A 19,933-nucleotide genomic window follows, 5' to 3' on the forward strand; every position below is an offset into this window, starting at 1 on the left:
GATGGTCATTGTCTGTGGGCGTAAAGTGCCTCACAGCACACCCTATGCTGTTTAGCTCTGTTTTGGTGTTTTGCCCTTGGGATGAACCATCGTCTGTCTGTAGGTGCTGATGGTTGATGCAAGTGCACTGGGATGTCATGCTTGAGTTTCAGACAAACCTGCTACATAAGGGATGACAGTGTTGCTGCATCTGCTGTTCTGCTTTTCCCTTGTTGATGTTTGAAGTTCTTCACTGTGCATCTTCAAAGATTCAGCTGCCAGACAAAATGTGGTCACAAACCACAAAGTCCAGTTGCTTTTTTTCCAAGTACTCAAGACAATTTAAATGCTGCAAAAACAGCCTCAAGCGGCCATTCAAACAAATTCGGCTTTTGGCACCAGTTCTTTGGCTTAATTTTTCCGCCAAATGCTATTGAATTGATGCATACTTATATCAAACATGGCCATCTAAAAAATCAGGACAGTATAGTACATGTCTATAATCAATTTCCTTGTCATTATTTCTGCTTTTGGTTGTGTTCGATGTTAAAGAGAGTAGATACACCTAATGCAGCACTCTGAGACACACCCTTGTAACAGTCATAATGGTGTGGTGTCTCTTTAAGACAACTTAAGGTAAGGGTTAGTGATGTCACAAGTATGCGCCACTGCCCTCTGTGGAGTATGAAAGGGACGTGTTTGCACGTGAGTGTATGGACAGAGACAGACCTTATGTCTGTGTGGTCGTAATTTTTTCTGACTGTCCTTTTTTTTCTACCGCTCCTCTCAACCAATAAGTACAACCCTCGTTACACCCTTTTCCACTAGTATCTACTTGGCTCGACTCGATTCAACCCAACTCGGTTGACTCTACTGGGTTTCAGTTGTTTTCCATTACAATCAAGTACCACCTAAAGTCTGTGGGGTCATTATAGCAATGCTGCCGAAATTCCCGTCTCCGACTCAAACACCAAAACAATGGAGGATGTCGAGGTGGTGGTATACCTGCTGCTCAGTGTATAGGTTTTTGTCAGGCTCAGGGTCCACAGTGTTGTTGTTGTTTTTTTGTTGGGTTTAAAAAATGGCATGTTTTCATTACCGTGAAAGAGTCGATTTCATGACGAGTGACACCACTGACTAGCTAATAGACATATTTAGCCACCAGCTAATTGAAACCCAAAAAACCAAAATGAGTTGAACAGAGCTGAGCCTGGTAGGTACTAGAGGAAAAGGCCTAATAGTAGAAGCCCCACCCTCCTGCTGTTCAAACCTTCAGTTTGTAAAGGTTGGTCAATCAAAACAAAATATCGGTTTAAGGTAAGGAAGCCAAAATGGCTTCTTTTAAACAGAGAGTGAACTTAGTAAAAGAAAAAAAAAAAAAATTTTAAACTGAGTGTCCAAAAATAAAGAATATGGAGCATTATGGGCCCACTTTAAGCAATGGTTATGATGATTGTTCATTTTAAAATATTAAATCAGTTATACATTATTTAATATGTTTGAACAATTATGTATTATTCATGAATGTGTGCATTAGATAAGGTGACCCATGCGATGCTTATGAATGCCTATTAGCAGTTGTACTTTCCAGCATCATGTCATGACCTTTAGAAGTTAGTGCAGAGAAGTAGCACTTTGACTTCAGTGATAGGGAGACGCAAACTTTTTTTTAGTATGTGTTGAAATGGAGTTAACTTACACAGCGCCAAACTCTAAAACCTCTTTGGCCTCGACATGCACTCTCTGAGCGGCTTGGTCACCGGATTACAGTGCAGAAACACTCTGGCACCACAATGTCTTCAGACTTTCTCCATGCTTCTATTCATATTGTCTAATCCAGGCTGCACCGAGGGACATGTGAATTTCCGTGCCTATGCAGCTGAGTGCATTTGCATGGGGTTTTTTTTCTTTTGTGTGTGTGTATGTGTGAGTATACATGTGTGTACATTGTCTCACCACAGTATGTGTTTCTTGTGGATGTGGCCTCGTGCTATTCGGCGCATGCGAGTCTATATTTTTAGATGAAATTCAGACTGCATGCAGCAGCACGTTGAGCTCAGTCATCTTGCGTTTCTGTTCTCTCCACACCCTCCCGTGCCCCTTCTTGAAATATTCATCCGCTTTGGTGAAGTGACACACATCTATTATTCATTCTGCTCCCCTGGTGTCAAGCTACCCATGCAGCTACAGTGCTGTGAAACCTGAAGGGAGCTCTGCTTTGGGCTCCAGCACACCGCTTTAGCTGGCTTACAGTATGCAACACTTTGCAACACCAGCTATTGTTGTGGGGGGATGGGGGGATTTGCATAAATTGAATAGGAATTTAGCAATTCAGTGCTTCACCAAAAAAAATGAGTGGCGTTGAAAGAGAAAATGAGTTTAAATCGAAACTGAGATTTTCACCCGTTTTTAAATTATTTTATGATGCCTGTTGTGTTTTCTGTCGTAAAAAGCACAGCAGCTCATTGCAGAGTAGCAGTTACACAGTCTCACTTCACTGTGACGCCCATAAAATGTTTGTTTTAGTGCATTTTATTACAGTAACTTTGTGGTGAGGTTGCTTGCTTAGCTATAGTAAGATGAAAGCCTTCCAATATTAGAGAGAAAGCCACAACAATCAGATGACCGCTTTGAAGCAAGCAGTGGGTCAGCAGGAAGAAGCTATGTGGGTGATCAGGACAAAGTGGTTGAGAACTGGGCAATTACAGTGACACAGGCTTCTGAATTTAGGGTTTAACACAGACTGTTTTGTCACCGTCTGTAATAAAATGTAAACTAATCTTTGTGCCTAACATGGATATCCATCTATCTATCCACTTTCTTGTGCTTATCCATTTCAGGATTGCAATCCTTGGGTGTGAAGTACGGCACATCCTGGATAGGTTGGCAGTCTTTAACAAGAAAGAAATCTTAAATTTTCCAGCAGAATGTTAGCTCATGTACTTTCCAATCACCACTATATCATCCGATGAAACTTCATGATATAGTCAAACAGCCACAGGACATGCAAGTAAATGAAATTTCAGTTGGCCTCAATGCTTTAACATTCACATCAGCTGCGATGACTGCAGCCATCATTTCTTGCTTGGCTTCTGTCTCTCTGTATGCTTGTTTGAGATGTTAAAAATTATTTATGTTTGATTTGTTTAAATCAAAACGCAAGTAGGGAACACTGCTAAAATTTCGGGATTCATTATATTAAAATGTTCCTGTTCTGCACTTTGAAACTAAAGGTGAATAAAAGTTGCACTACACCGGCTCTTTTTCTGCTCTATGATGACAAAGTTGGAGGTTGAAGGAGGGTGACTTATGGGTCTCTGTGAAGGTTGGTGATGTACAGCTTTGCCCCTAAAGAGCCACAGAGGATACAGGTGTTCCATCTGACGCCCCGTGGGACCTGAGACTCTCATCAAGCAAAAAGCTGACAAAACACATCGATAAAAACACACAGTACAGTATGTTCAGCTCACTTGTTTGACTGAGTGAAGTTGTGAGAGCAAGGCAGCGGTGTTAACAATTAGCACAGAGGTCAAATCCACAGCAGCATGCTCAACTGTCTTGTTGACCATGAAATAACTAACAAAGCTACACTGACAAGTAGAGGTGAGTTTTTATAGCAGCGTCCCAGCCTGATTAGCCTGGTGGTTGGCAACAAGCCTCGGCCTCACTTTTCGTTCAGTAACAACACCAACAGGAATCAGCAAAGGCTGAAAAGCTCTGAATGTTGTCCCCCAAACCTGCCAGTGAGCTACTTCAGTGGCATTTAGATAAACCATTAACGCATGCTGTATGCTTTACTGTTTTAAACCATCTATTGCCTGGTAAAGAACAACTTGTCGCTCATTTAACGCTTATTATTTTCTGTCTTTTTGAAGGTAAACTCAAAGACAAGTTGCAAGTCATTGGAAACAGTCTCAATCATGGCTTTCTTAAGCATTTACAGCAAGTAATTCCCCTGTTCTCTAATGAATAAATGCATAAGCATATGCATAAGCCAGAACATCTTACTATTCATCACTGATTGAAGAAAATAAGAACAACCCCAGGTTTCTCTTCAGCACTGTAGCCAGGCTGACAAACAGTCAGAGCTCTGTTGAGCCAACCATCCCTTTAACGTTAACTAGTAATGACTTCATGAACTTCTTCACAAATAAAATTTTTATCATTAGAGAAAAAATTACCAGTAATCATCCCACAGATGTAATATTATCTACAGCTACTCTTAGTACCATTGATGTTAAGTTAGACTCTTTTTCTCCAATTGATCTTTCTGAGTTAACTTTCAATAATTACTTCCTCCAAACCATCAACGTGTCTTTTAGACCCCATTCCTACAAAACTGCTCAAAGAAGTCCTGCCATTGATTAATTCTTCGATCTTAAATATGATCAACCTATCTCTAATAATCGGCTATGTACCACAGGCCTTCAAGCTGGCTGTAGTTAAACCTTTACTCAAAAAGCATCTCTAGACCCAGCAGTCTTAGCTAATTATAGGCCAATCTCCAACCTTCCTTTCATATCAAAAATCCTTGAAAGAGTAGTTGTCAAACAGCTAACAGATCATCTGCAGAGGAATGGTTTATTTGAAGAGTTTCAGTCAGGTTTCAGAGCTCATCACAGCACAGAAACAGCTTTAGTGAAGGTTACAAATGATCTTCTTATGGCCTCTGACAGTGGACTCATCTCTGTGCTTGTCCTGCTAGACCTCAGTGCAGCGTTCGATACTGTTGACCATAATATCCTATTAGAGCGATTAGAACATGCTGTAGGTATTACAGGTACTGCACTGCAGTGGTTTGTATCATATCTATCTAATAGACTCCAATTTGTGCATGTAAATGGAGAGTCCTCTTCACACACTGAGGTTAATTATGGAGTTCCACAGGGTTCAGTGCTAGGACCAATTCTGTTTACATTATACATGCTTCCCTTAGGCAGCATCATTAGAAGACATAGCATACATTTTCACTGCTATGCAGATGACACCCAGCTCTATCTGTCCATGAAGCCAGATAACACACACCAATTAGTTAAACTGCAGGAATGTCTTAAAGACATAAAGACCTGGATGGCCGCTAACTTTCTGCTTCTTAATTCAGATAAAACTGAGGTTATTGTACTCGGCCCTGAAAATCTTAGAAATATGGTATCTAACCAGATTCTTACTCTGGATGGCATTACCTTGGCCTCCAGTAACGCTGTGAGGAACCTTGGAGTCATTTTTGACCAGGACATGTCCTTCAACGCACATATTAAACAAATATGTAAGACTGCTTTCTTCCATTTGCGCAACATCTCTAAAATTAGAAATATCCTGTCTCAGAGTGACACTGAAAAACTAGTTCATGCATTTATTACTTCCAGGCTGGACTACTGTAATTCATTATTATCAGGATGTCCAAAAAACTCACTGAAAAGCCTTCAGCTAATCCAAAATGCTGCAGCAAGAGTACTGACAGGGACTAGAAGGAGAGAGCATATTTCTCCTGTTTTGGCTTCCCTTCATTGGCTTCCTGTTAAGTCCAGAATTGAATTCAAAATCCTGCTCCTCACATACAAGGTCTTAAATAATCAGGCCCCATCTTATCTTAATGACCTTGTAGTACCATATCACCCTATTAGAGCACTTCGCTCTCGCTCTGCAGGCCTACTTGTTGTTCCTAGAGTATTTAAAAGTAGAATGGGAGGCAGAGCCTTCAGTTTTCAGGCCCCTCTTCTGTGGAACCAGCTTCCAGTTTGGATTCGGGAGACAGACACTATCTCTACTTTTAAGATTAGGCTTAAAACTTTCCTTTTTGCTAAAGCATATAGTTAGGGCTGGACCAGGTGACCCTGAATCCTCCCTTAGTTATGCTGCAATAGACGTAGGCTGCCGGGGGATTCCCATGATGCATTGAGTTTTTCCTTTCCAGTCACCTTTCTCACTCACTATGTATTAATAGACCTCTCTGCATTGAATCATATCTGTTATTAACCTCTGTCTCTCTTCCACAGCATGTCTTTTATCCTGTCTTCCTTCTCTCACCCCAACCGGTCGCAGCAGATGGCCCCGCCCCTCCCTGAGCCTGGTTCTGCCGGAGGTTTCTTCCTGTTAAAAGGGAATTTTTCCTTCCCACTGTCGCCAAAGTGCTTGCTCATAGGGGGTCATATGATTGTTGGGTTTTTCTCTGTATCTATGAAGCGCCTTGAGGCGACTTTTGTTGTGATTTGGCGCTATATAAATAAAATTGAATTGAATTGAATAAATAATTTTTTCAAGTAACGAGTAAAGTAAGGGATTACTATTGCAAAAAAGGTAATTAGATTACTGTTACTTTCCCGAAAGCACGCTGCGCTACTGCGTTAATAAAAGTGTGATTTTTTTTTGCGAGTGTTGCATGACAATGACGTAAGCGAGTGCGACGTTCATGGCAACAGCTGTGTGCAGATCAACAATGGATAATATATCAAGTGCGGGAGAGCATATTTTTGAATTTATTTATTTAAAAGGGACAGTGCAGTTTAACATAGTTCAAGTGCATGACATGAGACTGATGTGCCACACATAGGTTTATAGCTACTGCTAATTTTCAACAATTGTCCCTTGTTGGGCTTACAATCTAAATAGATACATTTTACAATAAAACATACATTTTTATAAAACCCAATTACACCATAAATACAATTACAGTTTGTATTGACCATGCAGTGTTTAACGCGTGGAAGTACTGACCTTAGTTTGATTGTGATTGAAGAAAACGTCTTTTTACAGCGAAAAAAAAAAAACCCTAAACTTCTGAGCAAGCTGCCATGGAAAATTCACAGAGAAACTCACGGATTCTTCCACTGACCGCTGCGGCACACCTGCACCAGGGCAAACCTCTGCCTGCCCCACTCCCGCTATACAGGTGAAAATAGAGCAACAGGACCGCTGAGTCTTTGCTTTTATTTATGTTCTTCTGTATTTTACGTGCATCTATTTGAAAGACTGAGTGAAAACACACAAAAATATTTTCTTTTATGTGCTGGAATGTGCAGAAAATAGGTTTAAATGTTAAACAAATTTCTTCCAGTCAGAGAGTGTTTCATATAATTAAATTTTTGCTTGATGCATAAAGTTAAAAGATTAAAACTAATTAAACAAATTTTAAAAAGAGACTTTTTCCATTTGATTACATTTTATATGACGGATTATGCAGAAAAAGTAGAATTGGGCTGAAAGATCTATTGCTTTATTAGATCAGGTTGTAAATCATGTTTTTAAAAAGTAACTAATTACTTTTGAAAATAAGTAACGGGATTACTTTTGGGGGGAAGTAATCAGTAATTAGCCACTGCCCTCACACGCACTAGGGGACTCCCCAACTACTACAATTGTAGGACAACACCCCCTAGCGGTGCTATACCACAATAAAAACCGTTGTTACAATGTGCAAAATACTATGAAATCACGAAGGAGGCAAACACTTTTTCACACCACTGTATTTAGCAGAAGTTGAAAAAACACATTTGTTGTCATTTCTGTAGTTAAATCTATCAAAAATGCTCAACATAACACAGTTTGACAGGTATACAATTATATTGTTTTTAGTGATGTTATAGATGTTGTCAAAACTGATTATGAATGTAGAAAAGTGGCATCAGATTTTGATCCACCGTTCTGTATCATCTGGACAGTATGTGATTGTCAGCTGTTTTTTCAGAATGACAATCCCAAATACACTGCTAATATAGTAAATGCATACCTGGATAGGAGAACACACAATGGAACACGTCACGGATTGGCCTCCCCAGAACCTGAACCGCAATGTTAGTGAAGCAGGTTCTAATTACATGGACAACATAAAACACTCAGTGTTTAAATTCTTTAGTTCAGGTGAGAAAAGAAGCAGAAAAAGGCAGCAGTAGTGAGTATTTCTACAGACTCAATGAAATGCCCTGCTGCTCTTATTCCCTCCAGACTCGCTCTCATTCCCAGGGGGAGATCCGGCCAGTTCACTGCACATTCCATGATAAGAGTTAAGATGACAGCCACAGGAACGTTAACTGCTTCTGTTTGCAGGGAAACATCAATCACGAGCAACAGCCGCCTCACAGGTGGCACTGGCCTCTTGTGACCCCAGAGTTCTTCTATACTTTCTCCCGGTTCCTCCTGTGTGCGTAATATGTGTATGTGGAGTATTTACACTTAAGGTTTACTTTTTCACAGCTATGAAGGTCCAGTAAGTGCAAGGGTGGGAAATTACTTCCAGTCACAAAGCTGAATGCTGTGAATGTGGCAGATAATAAACGATAGTCTGCATTTATATTGCTGAACCTTTTATTGTGGATGTTTGTTTGGTGATAGCCTAAAAATAAAGCACAAGCTTTGCCAAAAAAAAGTGATTTAGTGCTTAAGCTTAATTTACAAATTAACTGGAGTAGTGGCACTTACAGTTGACATATGGTGTCTTAGTGTATGGCTCTGCTTTTAATGTCAACAAAAACCTATCAGGGGTACAGAATCCATTTAAGGACTTCATTTATATTTAAAGAAACAGTGAAGTGTTGTAGTAAGGAAAGTCATGAAGTTTAATGGTTTAATGGTAGTATTATTAGTGAAAAAAAGCAGGGGTTGCTCCAAAGAAAAACAGTCAGCAGTAGATGAGTACCCTGGTTGCAGCAAGAACTCTATGGAAACATAGTCCCTGGTTCCCGTCCTTTGTGACCTGACACTCTCCTGATGATTTCATGGGCTCAATCAGTAATTTTAAGCTATATTAGATAAAACATTAGGTAATTTTGGAAATCATGGTCATTTTTACTATAAGAGAGGATTATCTAGGGTATGCTTCTTAAATAACAACAAGTCTAATTTATGATGCATGCTGCCAGTGCAGGGTCAGTCATGGTAAAATGAAAGTACATCCTCTATCACATTTTACAAGTTTTACATATCAAGAAATAATAAAAACGGGTCTTAAAATTAAGTAAATACAACATACGATGAAAATCAACAACATATGACATAATAAATTGTCATTATTTATTATTCAGTATTATTTTTCTGTATGACTTTCACTCTCATATATCTCTTCTTTATAACATTTCTTCGGTTCATTAAGGTTCATTCATTTATGCACAGCTCTCTCTCTCTCTTGGGTTTTCTTCAGTCTCTGAGAGTATTGACTTGTATTGTCTGACCTTGGTGTGAATTTTCTGAGATGTCTGCTCCTGGGAAGATGGTCAGTTATCTATAATAGTTTATTGTGAGTAATTTTATTCATTGTAAAATTATGAATTTCACATTATTTATAATGTAGTCATATTTTTTTTAAAAATATTCCTTATTTTCAGTATCTAAAGCAATAATATTTCCAAATATACTCAAAATATTCAATGTAAAAAAATAAAGAAGTACAACAGTTTTACACATATGAAACTGAAATGCCAGCTGTAAAAAAATATAGACTTAAACAACCTATTCTGGCTGACACTGGATGACATACATGGTCCGACCTCATATGTTTAACACGTGACTGAAACTAAAGTTCAGAAAGAGTCTGTGAAAACTGAAATACACCCTTACTGCTTCCATGGGAATTGAGTAAGGAACTGCCAGGTGCTTCTACTTGATTTTGGTTTGGACATTTTGCTGGTCTGGAGCATTTTGGTGAGCATCAACACAATCCTAACACAATCACAGCGGTGAATACAATTTCAGAAAATCAATTTTTACTTAATGAATAAATTAGATCAAATATAACAATTATGATTCATGTGTAAAATAACTGTAATATGGATCAAATCTACTGGCAGTGAATCAATTAGTAGCTGTTTGGCATTCTTGTTGTATTTTCACTGTCCTTGGACAATCCATAGGCTTACCTCCAGTTAATTCAGCTGCTGATTAATCTTTTATTGATTCGCTTACAATTGATTGTAAAGCTTGTTGTTAATCCAGAATGCTGCAGTCAGAGTACCAGAAAGACAGAGCAGATTTCTCCCATATTAGCCTGTCTTCACTGGATGTTAAGTCCAGCATCTCATTTAGGATTACAGTTTAAGACTGTGTATAAATCTTGTGTATAAACCTTGTAATCTCTGGATCCCCTCAACAGTGTGTCTTTTTTCCTGTTTATCTCCCTTCACCCCCAACAGGTCATGGCAGATGGCTGCCCCTCCCTGAGCCTGGTTCTGGTGGAGGTATTGTGATTTGGAAATAATTTGGAAATAAAAGTAGAAATAAAATAAAATAAATCCAACTGATTTAAATTTAAGATAGCCAGATTAGCTCAAGAGCAGTGCATGGATTAGATTTCCATGTTGGAGGTACATGCATCTATGTATTACATCACCAATTGGAATGCAAAGTGTCGGATGCAGTGGTGCATCCACCAAGGTCAATGAAGACATGGGTGAGCAAGTTTGGTTAGGAAGAACTTCACTGGCCTGCACAGAGTCCTGACCTTAACCCAGTATAGCACCTTTGAAATAAATTAGAGTGGAGACTGCAGGCCAGGCTTTCTCATCCAACATCAGTGTCTGACCTCACAAATGTGCTTCTGGAAAAATGGCCAAAAATTCCCATAAATATGCTCCTAAACATTGTGGAAAGCCTTCCTAGAAGAGCTGAAGTTGTTATAGCTGCAAAGGGTGAACCGGCATCATATGAAAGCCTATTGATTAAGAATGGGATGTCACTCAAGTTCCTATATGTGTGTAGGTAGACAAGCAAATACTTTTAGAGATACAGTATCTATCCGCAAAATTATCTTGGAAATTATATTGCGTGATCTTTTTTAATGCATTTTTACGAATATATTAGGGCAGCGGTCCCCAACCCCCGGGCCTCGGACCGGTACCGGTCCGTGAGTCGTTTGGTACCGGGCCGCGAGAGTTGAGGCTAGGTGTGAAATGTATAGTTTTCAGGGTTTTTATCGGTTTTCAGCGTTATTTTGTTATCGTTTTTGTTGTGTATTTTGGGTTATAACAGGACCCGTAGCGGTCATGCCCAGATGCATTATGGGAAAGAAGCTTTAGGCTGTCGCTCGGGCTAGCTCCATGTTAAGTTATGCCGTTATAATAAATACCTCAAGTTACGTCGTGGTCCGAGTATCATTGTTATACTAGTAACCCGGAGTGAAGATATAACAAAAGTGGCGACGAGGACGTCTGGACCGACGCTGCAGTCCGCTTGGAGTTTTACACTTTTTTTTTCCTGCTGATGCCTCGTGCTGACTTGGTGTTAGACGGCGCCGGAGGGAGGACAACAAAGGCAGACTCCGTAAGTGACGTTAACCAAAACATAAACGGGTAAAAGAGACGTTACGAAAAGGAACAGTTGTGAGGGGAAGAGTGCCATTCAACCAGGAGCCGAGTAATGGCTGGAGTTACTGGCCCTATCGGTCCCTTCGACGAAAGCACGGAGCAATGGAGCTCATATACGGAGCGTTTTGGATATTTCGTTGCGGCTAACGACATACAGGATGCTAAACTGGTGCCCATTTTTTTGAGTGTGATAGGCCCAAAGACTTTTACCCTGCTAAGGAGCCTGCTACAGCCAGCAAAGCCAGGCAATAAAAGTTTCACAGAGATCGTGGACACACTGACCAAACACTTCTCGCCCAAGCCCCTCGTGATCGCTGAACGGTTCAGGTTTCACAAGCGAAACCAAGAAGAGGGTGAGTCTGTCACAATGTTCGTTGCATCGTTACGCAAATTAGCTGAACACTGTGAGTTTAAAGATGTTTTAAATGACACATTAAGAGACAGACTCGTGTGTGGTTTGAGAAATGAAGCTGCACAGAAGAAATTGCTCACGGAAAGTGACTTGACTCTTGAGAAGGCAATTACTATCAGTGTGACCATGGAAAGGCATCAAAAGAAGCCCATGCGCTACATGCCACAGACAGAGTACACAACCTAGACAATGGTAAAGCAAATGCACAGGGACCATGCTTCCGCTGTGGCAAGTTAGGACACCTTGCTAGTGATTGCTGGTGCAAGGAAATGGATTGCAACAACTGTGGAAAAAAAGGTCATGTAGCACGGGCATGCAGGAACAAAAGGTGCAAGGATAAGGACTCAAAGCCTGGAAATAAAAGAGGCACTGCAAGATTCAAAAAAGAAAGACATGTTCACACAGTTAAGCTTCATGAGGATAGAGCAAATGACTCCTCAGATGAAGAAGTGTTGTCTGCAATAAAAACTGTGCGAATACTGAAGGTGGATGAAACCTCAGACGGCTTTTGGGTCAAGCCCAAACTGGAGGGACATGTTGTAAAAATGCAGATTGACACTGGGTCAAAAGCATCACTAGTGTCATATCATATCTATAGGACATGTCTGAAGCACCTTCCACTCAAACCCTCCGACACAGTATTTAAAGGATATACTGGACATCGAGTGCCTATGAAAGGAATGGCAGAGGTGACTGTTCAATACAATGGCCAAACTGCTAAGCTGCCTGTGTATGTTACGCAGAAGAACTGCCCTGCTATAATGGGACGTGTGTGGCTCAAAACAATCAGACTCAACTGGCAAGGAGTGAGAAAGCTGTCGCATGGTTCCTCTCAGCTACAGGCCATACTGGGAAAACACCAGGAGGTTTTTCGTGAGGAACTGGGCAGCATGAAAAAAATTACAGTGAAGCTGCATCTCAAGCCTGACTCCAAGCCAGTCTTTATGAAGGCTAGACCTGTGCCGTACGCCATTCGGCCCAAGGTGGAGTCTAATTTAGACGCATTGGTCAAGAATGGTGTTCTGGAGCCGGTTACGACCAGCGAGTGGGCCACGCCCATCGTTCCAGTTCCTAAAAAGGACGGCGGAATCCGGATCTGCGGAGACTTCAAGGTATCCGTGAATCCTGTATTAACAGCAGAGCAGTATCCCCTTCCGCTGATTGATGACTTATTTGCTGGTCTGAGTGGAGGACAAAAGTTCAGCAAAATAGATCTCAACCAAGCTTACCTGCAAATGCACGTTGAAGAGCAGTCACGTGACATGTTGACTATTAACACACATAAGGGACTTTTCAGATTTTGCAGGTTGCCTTTTGGCATCACATCAGCTCCAGCATTGTTTCAACGAGCGATTGATCAAATCCTGAGCGGATTACCTGGTGTACAATGCTATCTGGATGATATCCTGTGTACAGGAGCAGATGATGAAGAGCATCTGCGCAACTTGGATGCGACCCTTCAGAGGCTGAAGGAATACGGATTGAGAGTCCGTAAGGAGAAATGTGACTTTTTCCAGTCATCTGTGGAATATCTAGGGCACGTGATTGATGCAAATGGACTTCACACTGCACCTTCGAAGATCACAGCAATCGTGGATGCACCCCCACCACGAAATGTCAGTCAGTTAAAGTCTTTCTTAGGGCTGTTGAACTACTACGGACGGTTCATACCCAACTTGGCATCACTCCTGAAACCACTGCACAACCTGCTACGCAAGGAAGAAGCATGGGAGTGGACAGCAAGCTGCCAAGAGGCCTTTCAAAAGGCAAAGGATTCACTGACTGCATCTGAGGTGCTAACCCACTTCAATCTCAAGTTCCCAATTCAGCTTGCTTGTGATGCTTCTCCCTATGGGGTGGGGGCAGTGATTTCCCACATTCTCCCAAATGGCGAAGAAAGGCCAATTGCATTCGCATCAAGGACATTAAACACAGCAGAGTCCAACTATGCTCAGCTGGAACGAGAGGCGCTGAGCATCGTATTCGGTGTTCGGAAATTCCACCAGTACCTGTACGGTAGGAAGTTTACACTGTTTACTGACCATAGGCCTCTCACAACCATCCTGGGACCCTATACAGGGATTCCATCTCTTGCTGCTTCACGTCTCCAGAGGTGGGCGTTGATATTGTCAGGACATTCTTATGACATCAAGTATCGCAAATCGGAGTCTCATTGCAATGCAGATGGGTTGTCCAGGTTACCCCTTCCTGTTAAAAAACCCGTCTCTGACACAGTTGAGATCCTCTACTTCAGGGAGGTAGAGACAGCACCTGTTTCGGCTGTGCAGGTGAAAAAGGCGTCCAGAAATGACCCTGTGTTGGCAGCAGTGCTGGACTGGATCATTAAGGGTCTGCCTGCAAGTAAGGGTGTAGACCTGAAGGCTTTCCTGGGAAAGCGGGCGGAGCTTTCTGTTCGGGCGGGATGTTTGCTGTGGGGGAGGAGAGTCATCATTCCCATGTCATTGCGACCAAAACTGTTGAAGCAACTGCATGCAGGACATAGTGGAATAGTGAGAATGAAGGAAATAGCGAGAAGCTATTTTTGGTGGCCAAATATGGACAAACAGATTGAGGAGATTGCTAAGAACTGCTCTTCGTGTCAGATGGTCCGGAACAACCCACCACTTGCTCCTCTCCATCCCTGGGAGTTCCCACAGGAGCCATGGCAGGGTACACATTGACTTTGCAGGTCCATACGAGGACAAAATGTTTCTTGTAGCTGTTGATGCACACAGTAAATGGCCTGAAGTGACCATCATGAAATCAGCCACCACTGAAAAGACCATAGAAGCTCTAGGAGAAATGTTCAGTAAGTTTGGATCTCCTACTCAGATAGTCTCTGACAATGGACCTCAACTGGTTTCACAGGAAATGGAGGCTTTCCTACAGGCTAATGGAGTGCAGCACATTACGTCAGCTCCATACCATCCTGCAACGAATGGTCTTGCAGAAAGGTTTGTTCAGACAATGAAACATGCACTGAAAACATCACAAGGCCAAGGAACACTGCATCAGAGACTGCACAAGTTTCTGCTTAACTACCGGAATAGTCCACATGCTACCACAAGGACATCTCCTGCCAACGCAATGTTCAAAAGAGATCTGCGCACTACCTTTGATCTTTTGAAACCCTCAACTGTGAAGGACACTGTACAAAAACAACAAGAGAAACAAATCATGTACAGGGGTCAAAAGGTCAAGGACAGAGTCTTCAGCACCGGCGAGTCGGTGCAGGCCAGGAACTACCGAGGAGTACACAAGTGGGTTCCTGCAAGTGTCATTGCTCAAACTGGTCCAGTTTCATATACAGTTCAGGTGGCCAATGGAGTGTGGAGAAGACACGTGGATCAGCTACTCCGGTCCGCACCAGTATCTGCAGAAGGGTCTTGCGGAGATCTTGGAAATGCACTCATCGACTCGTCAGCCCCTTCACACACACAAGTAGAGAACTCCACCACATCAGGAACAGTGGTTCCACCTGTAAATGAGACTGTAAGAGAGACTGAGACATCTTCGGTGTCAGGAACAAAGGCTCCACAAGAGAGCACACAGACTGACGTTACCACAGACCGCCGATACCCCAACAGAGAGCGGCGGCCTCCTGTTCGTCTGAGTTATTAGATGGCACCTGACCCAAATGAACGGGGCAGAATAATCCCCATGGGTCATGGGGGAGGTTGAGGTAGTCCACCCTCACTCCCCAAGATAGCAATTAAAAGAGTTGGTGTTGTAACCTTACAGTTAATAAGAGGTGAAATGTTTGTGAGGCTATTACTGTCATGTGCCAGTGAAGACTGAAGTTTGTGAGTAGATCACCTGTTTATTTCGTAGTACATCCTTTGTAAGAGGGGAGGAGATGTTGTGTATTTTGGGTTATAACAGGACCCGTAGCGGTCATGCCCAGATGCATTATGGGAAAGAAGCTTTAGGCTGTCGCTCGGGCTAGCTCCATGTTAAGTTATGCCGTTATAATAAATACCTCAAGTTACGTCGTGGTCCGAGTATCATTGTTATACTAGTAACCCGGAGTGAAGATATAACAGTTTTTATCGTTTACTCGGTTTTCCTTGGTCTTTTCATGTGTGCTATGAATAAATTTTCTTTTTTTCGGTACCGGTACTAGTTTTATTTTGTTGTATTTATCCGCGACACCTTAAAGGCCGGTCCGTGAAAATATTGTCGGGCATAAACCGGTCCGTGGCGCAAAAAAAGGTTGGGGACCGCTGTATTAGGGTAAAATAACAGTTTAATTGTTACATGGTTTTATTGCTGAGCTTTTTGTTGTTTCCACTTGTTCTCCATATTTTTCATTTTCTATGTCCATGGCATCAAGTCAGAAACAAAGGCAATCCTTCATTTTTCAGAATGTTACCTGTTGGTTAGGCCATTCTCGATATCATCAGCTATAAATGGAAAATATGTTTCCTCTCCGCAGGGCAAACTCCAGCTTGGGCGTAAATACTGTGAGTTCTTATTGCTACCATTTCCCTTTTCTTTCCCTTGGCTTGTCAGTTTGTGATCAGCTGCTGTCAAAACCTTTTATCACAGTTTGCTTTTCATCACAGTTTGCTGTCTCGATTTGGATGGTTTTCACAGTCAGCTCTGTTAAGGTGCGTGTGCAGCGAGGTGCTGTTTATTCGTCCCACATGCTACGCTATAGCACAGAAAAGTCAATAAAGTGGAGAAATCCAGTGTCACCAACAATCAGGTGCAAATCTGCTGCAGCAAGGGTGAAGATTAAATTTATTTTAAAGATAAATGGAGCAGTAACAGAAAGTCTGTATGAATTTTAGTTTCTTTGTGTTGACAATTCTTTCAGTGAGATTAGCTGTGCATCCTATGGGAACATAAATCTCTCTTTACTGAGATCCATACACAATCCATTGTCCTATGGATTGGACAATAACTCTTGCTGTTATTGTCCAAACCCTGAACGGAAGCCTGCAGGAATTTGATGTTTCCCATCATGTTGTCATCAGTGAAAATAACAAGGCTGTCGCAGCTTCTGAGCAGGATAAAAGGAAGCTGAGAGAGGATGTCGAATGAGGAAAGGTGTTAAAACATCCAAAGATTAGCACAAACCTACACAGGACATGAGGCCTCCTAATCTCTGACCTCCCAGGGAATTCTGTGAGACAGCGACAGGGATTTGAGAAGTACCTCAACCTGGTTTGGCATTCAGAGAGCCTGACAGGATATAGATAATCATCACTTCCTCTGATGACAGGAAGTCAATCCCATCCATAAAATTTTCCAGCTCAAACTTGGCAATTGTTTCTTTTTCAGCATGACTTCTGAAGTTCCTTGTGCCTTCCTCGGGAAGTCTGGGAAAACACTTTGTCCTGCTTGAATATAGAGGGAAGAGGAAACAATAAATCAAGGAAATTAAAGATCAATTCAGCTCAATTTTATTTATACAGCACCAAATCACAACAACAGCCACCTTAAGGCTGTACACATCTGGAGAATTTTCACTTGTTCCATTGACAGATTTTTTCACTTACTACAAGATATTTTTGCTTGAAATAAGTGAAACAAATCTGCCAATGGAACAAGTGAAAATTCTCCAGGTCCAAGATTCACTGTCTAAAAACAAGTTCACATATCTCACTGAAATGTTACTCTGTAGCTGATTATGTCTTATTTTAAGTGTGATGAGATATTTTGACTAGAAATTAGTCAAATATACTTGGTAAGATTTTGAGTTTTTTCAGTGCATGAAGCAAGATCTTGCACGGAGCTGCAGACACACCAACAGTTCTCACGTTCTCTCCAAGCTTCTTGCTGATGGTCTTGTAGCCAATTCCAGCGTTTTGCAGGTGTACAATTTTGTTCCTGACATCCTTTGGCACATTCAGCAGGAGATCTGTTTTGTTGTTTTGTTAAATAACATGAAGATTTCTTGGATGAATGTATATCTAATCTGTCAAGCAGCTGAATTGTTTCATGTTGTTTTAACACTAGTACAGTATGGGTAAGTTTTAGTAAATGGGCCACAACCTGTGACAGTGTACCTTGACTCTGTTATTCAGATTCTGGCCTCTCCTGTGAAACACACTCTGACATTTACATAACTTAACATAACTACCCACAATCAACAAACATTGTCATACTCAATTTTAACAGGCACAACAACACTGCTGATGAATGCCTTTTTTCAAAGTCATTCAGGAAATATACTAACATCAGACACAGCAGCTTTTACAGGATTTCTGATGCTCAGAGTGTCTTTTTCCTTCCTCTCGATTGTGGTTTGTATTCAAGTCTGCTGCTCTGGACACTGAGCACAGACATTTTTCTTTAAAATAAAAAAAACACACATCATCAGATTAAATGAGCACCTTTTGTTCTTTTACAAAAACCAACCTTTGGCTTTGTCTAGTGAAGCATCTTGCAGCTGCCCCTGTGGCAGACAGAAAAAAATACTGCACTTCTCAGATTAAAATGACCTTTAACCTCATCTTGCACCTTTGAATAATGGTAACAACTGTATCAGCAGCACAAAACCTATAGTGGCACAAAAGCTGCATTCACAGCCTATGCTTCAAGTAAAAATGATGACCTTTGGCCAATACATTTGCAATGTGCGGATGTGTTTCATTTCACACAATGAAGAGTAAGAATTAGAAAAAGAGAAGGGGGGAGGAAACTAATTTAGCCATTATCAGCTACCTGAAGCTTACTGCTTCCGTGCACACCCTCCTGGTGAAACATGAAATATTCATGTCATGCATATTTGGAGGGAAAGCCTTTAAAGACTTCTTTGTACATCCTCCTTCATTACAGCATGAAAACAAAGCTCATTCAACGCCCTCCATGTGCAGATCAACCGCAGGTTTTATTCAGCTTTTTGCCTCCTGCTGATTTTTCACCAAAAACAACATGAGATCAGGTTATATCTTTTTAAACCCCGAGTTTCTCTCCTGTGTATAGTCTCCATGAATACCTTAATAGAGTTAGACTCCACTATTACAGGTGACAAAATACCACCCTTCTATCCATTTTTTTTCTCAGCCACATCTCACTGTTGCTGCAGTCAGCAGTCTGCAGCAGACGACAAATCTTCAGAGACATCACTGACATATTCATTTGTCACCAGACACGCTCATTCACACACCTCAAAGGAAGGCTTCTCACTCACTGAGTCACTCCTGTGTGAGTTACCAGTATAAGGACGGAGTTCTGTTTCCTGTCCTGATACATCAAGCTTATTTCAGAATAGGTTTAGACTTAGATTTATCATAGTCCTTTCAGAAATCCCATTTGTGCCTTGTGCCTTAAAGACATCACAATTAAACACATTAATTACACTAACAACAAGAAAGAGCTGCAGTTGAGTCAAATTACTTCACTGACCTTTGAGTATTATTAAAAATATGATTAATTCGTGTTTTAATACTCCTGCACTGTGTTGTTAGGCTATAGGCAACACAATTCAATTCATTCCAAATGTGTTTATAAAGCCCAAAATCACAAAAACATTCACCTGATGGCACTTTATACTGTAATATAAGAACTGTATAGTATTTGTGAAAACCTCAACAATGAGATGACCCACTATGAGCAAACACTGTCATGAACTAGCTGCAGGCAGGTTGGACCCAAATGCAGATTTGTCAGGCAGGACTTAACACAAGAACATAGCTTTATTGCTGGACACCAGAAATACAAAACTAACTAAAGTGGGAACACACATGAACTAACCAGGCAGGCAGAGAACACAGGAGGGCAAATGAAGGAACACAGCTGAACACGATCTAACTAATGAGACAGGGGGAAACAAAACTGACACACACTGAGCGTGGAACACAAGACTATGTGTTAATAGAATCAATCTCTGTACTGAATCATACTTGTTATTAATGTCTGGCTCTCTTCCACAACATGTCTTTTATCCTGTCTTCCTTCTCTCACACCAACCAATCACAGCAGATGGCCCGGCCCCTCCCTGAGCCTGGTTCTGCCGGATGTTCCTTCCTGTTAAAAGGGAGTTTTTCCTTCCCACTGTCGCCAAAGTGCTTGCTCATAGCGGGTCATATGATTGTTGGGTTTTTCTCTGTATGTATTATTGTAGGGTCTACCTTACAATATAAAGCGCCTTTAGGCGACTGTTGTTGTGATTTCCCGCTGTATAAATAAAATTGAATTGAATTGTCACAATATAACAGGAAACAGTGAGACATAGACTGTCACGAGCTTGACTATAGGACATGGAACACACAGACATAAAAACATATGACGGACCGGGGAG

This window comes from Perissodus microlepis, chromosome 19, assembly GCF_051167445.1.
Source record: "Perissodus microlepis isolate ML-2025 ecotype Zambia chromosome 19, ASM5116744v1, whole genome shotgun sequence".
Classification (NCBI taxonomy): Eukaryota; Metazoa; Chordata; class Actinopteri; order Cichliformes; family Cichlidae; genus Perissodus; species Perissodus microlepis.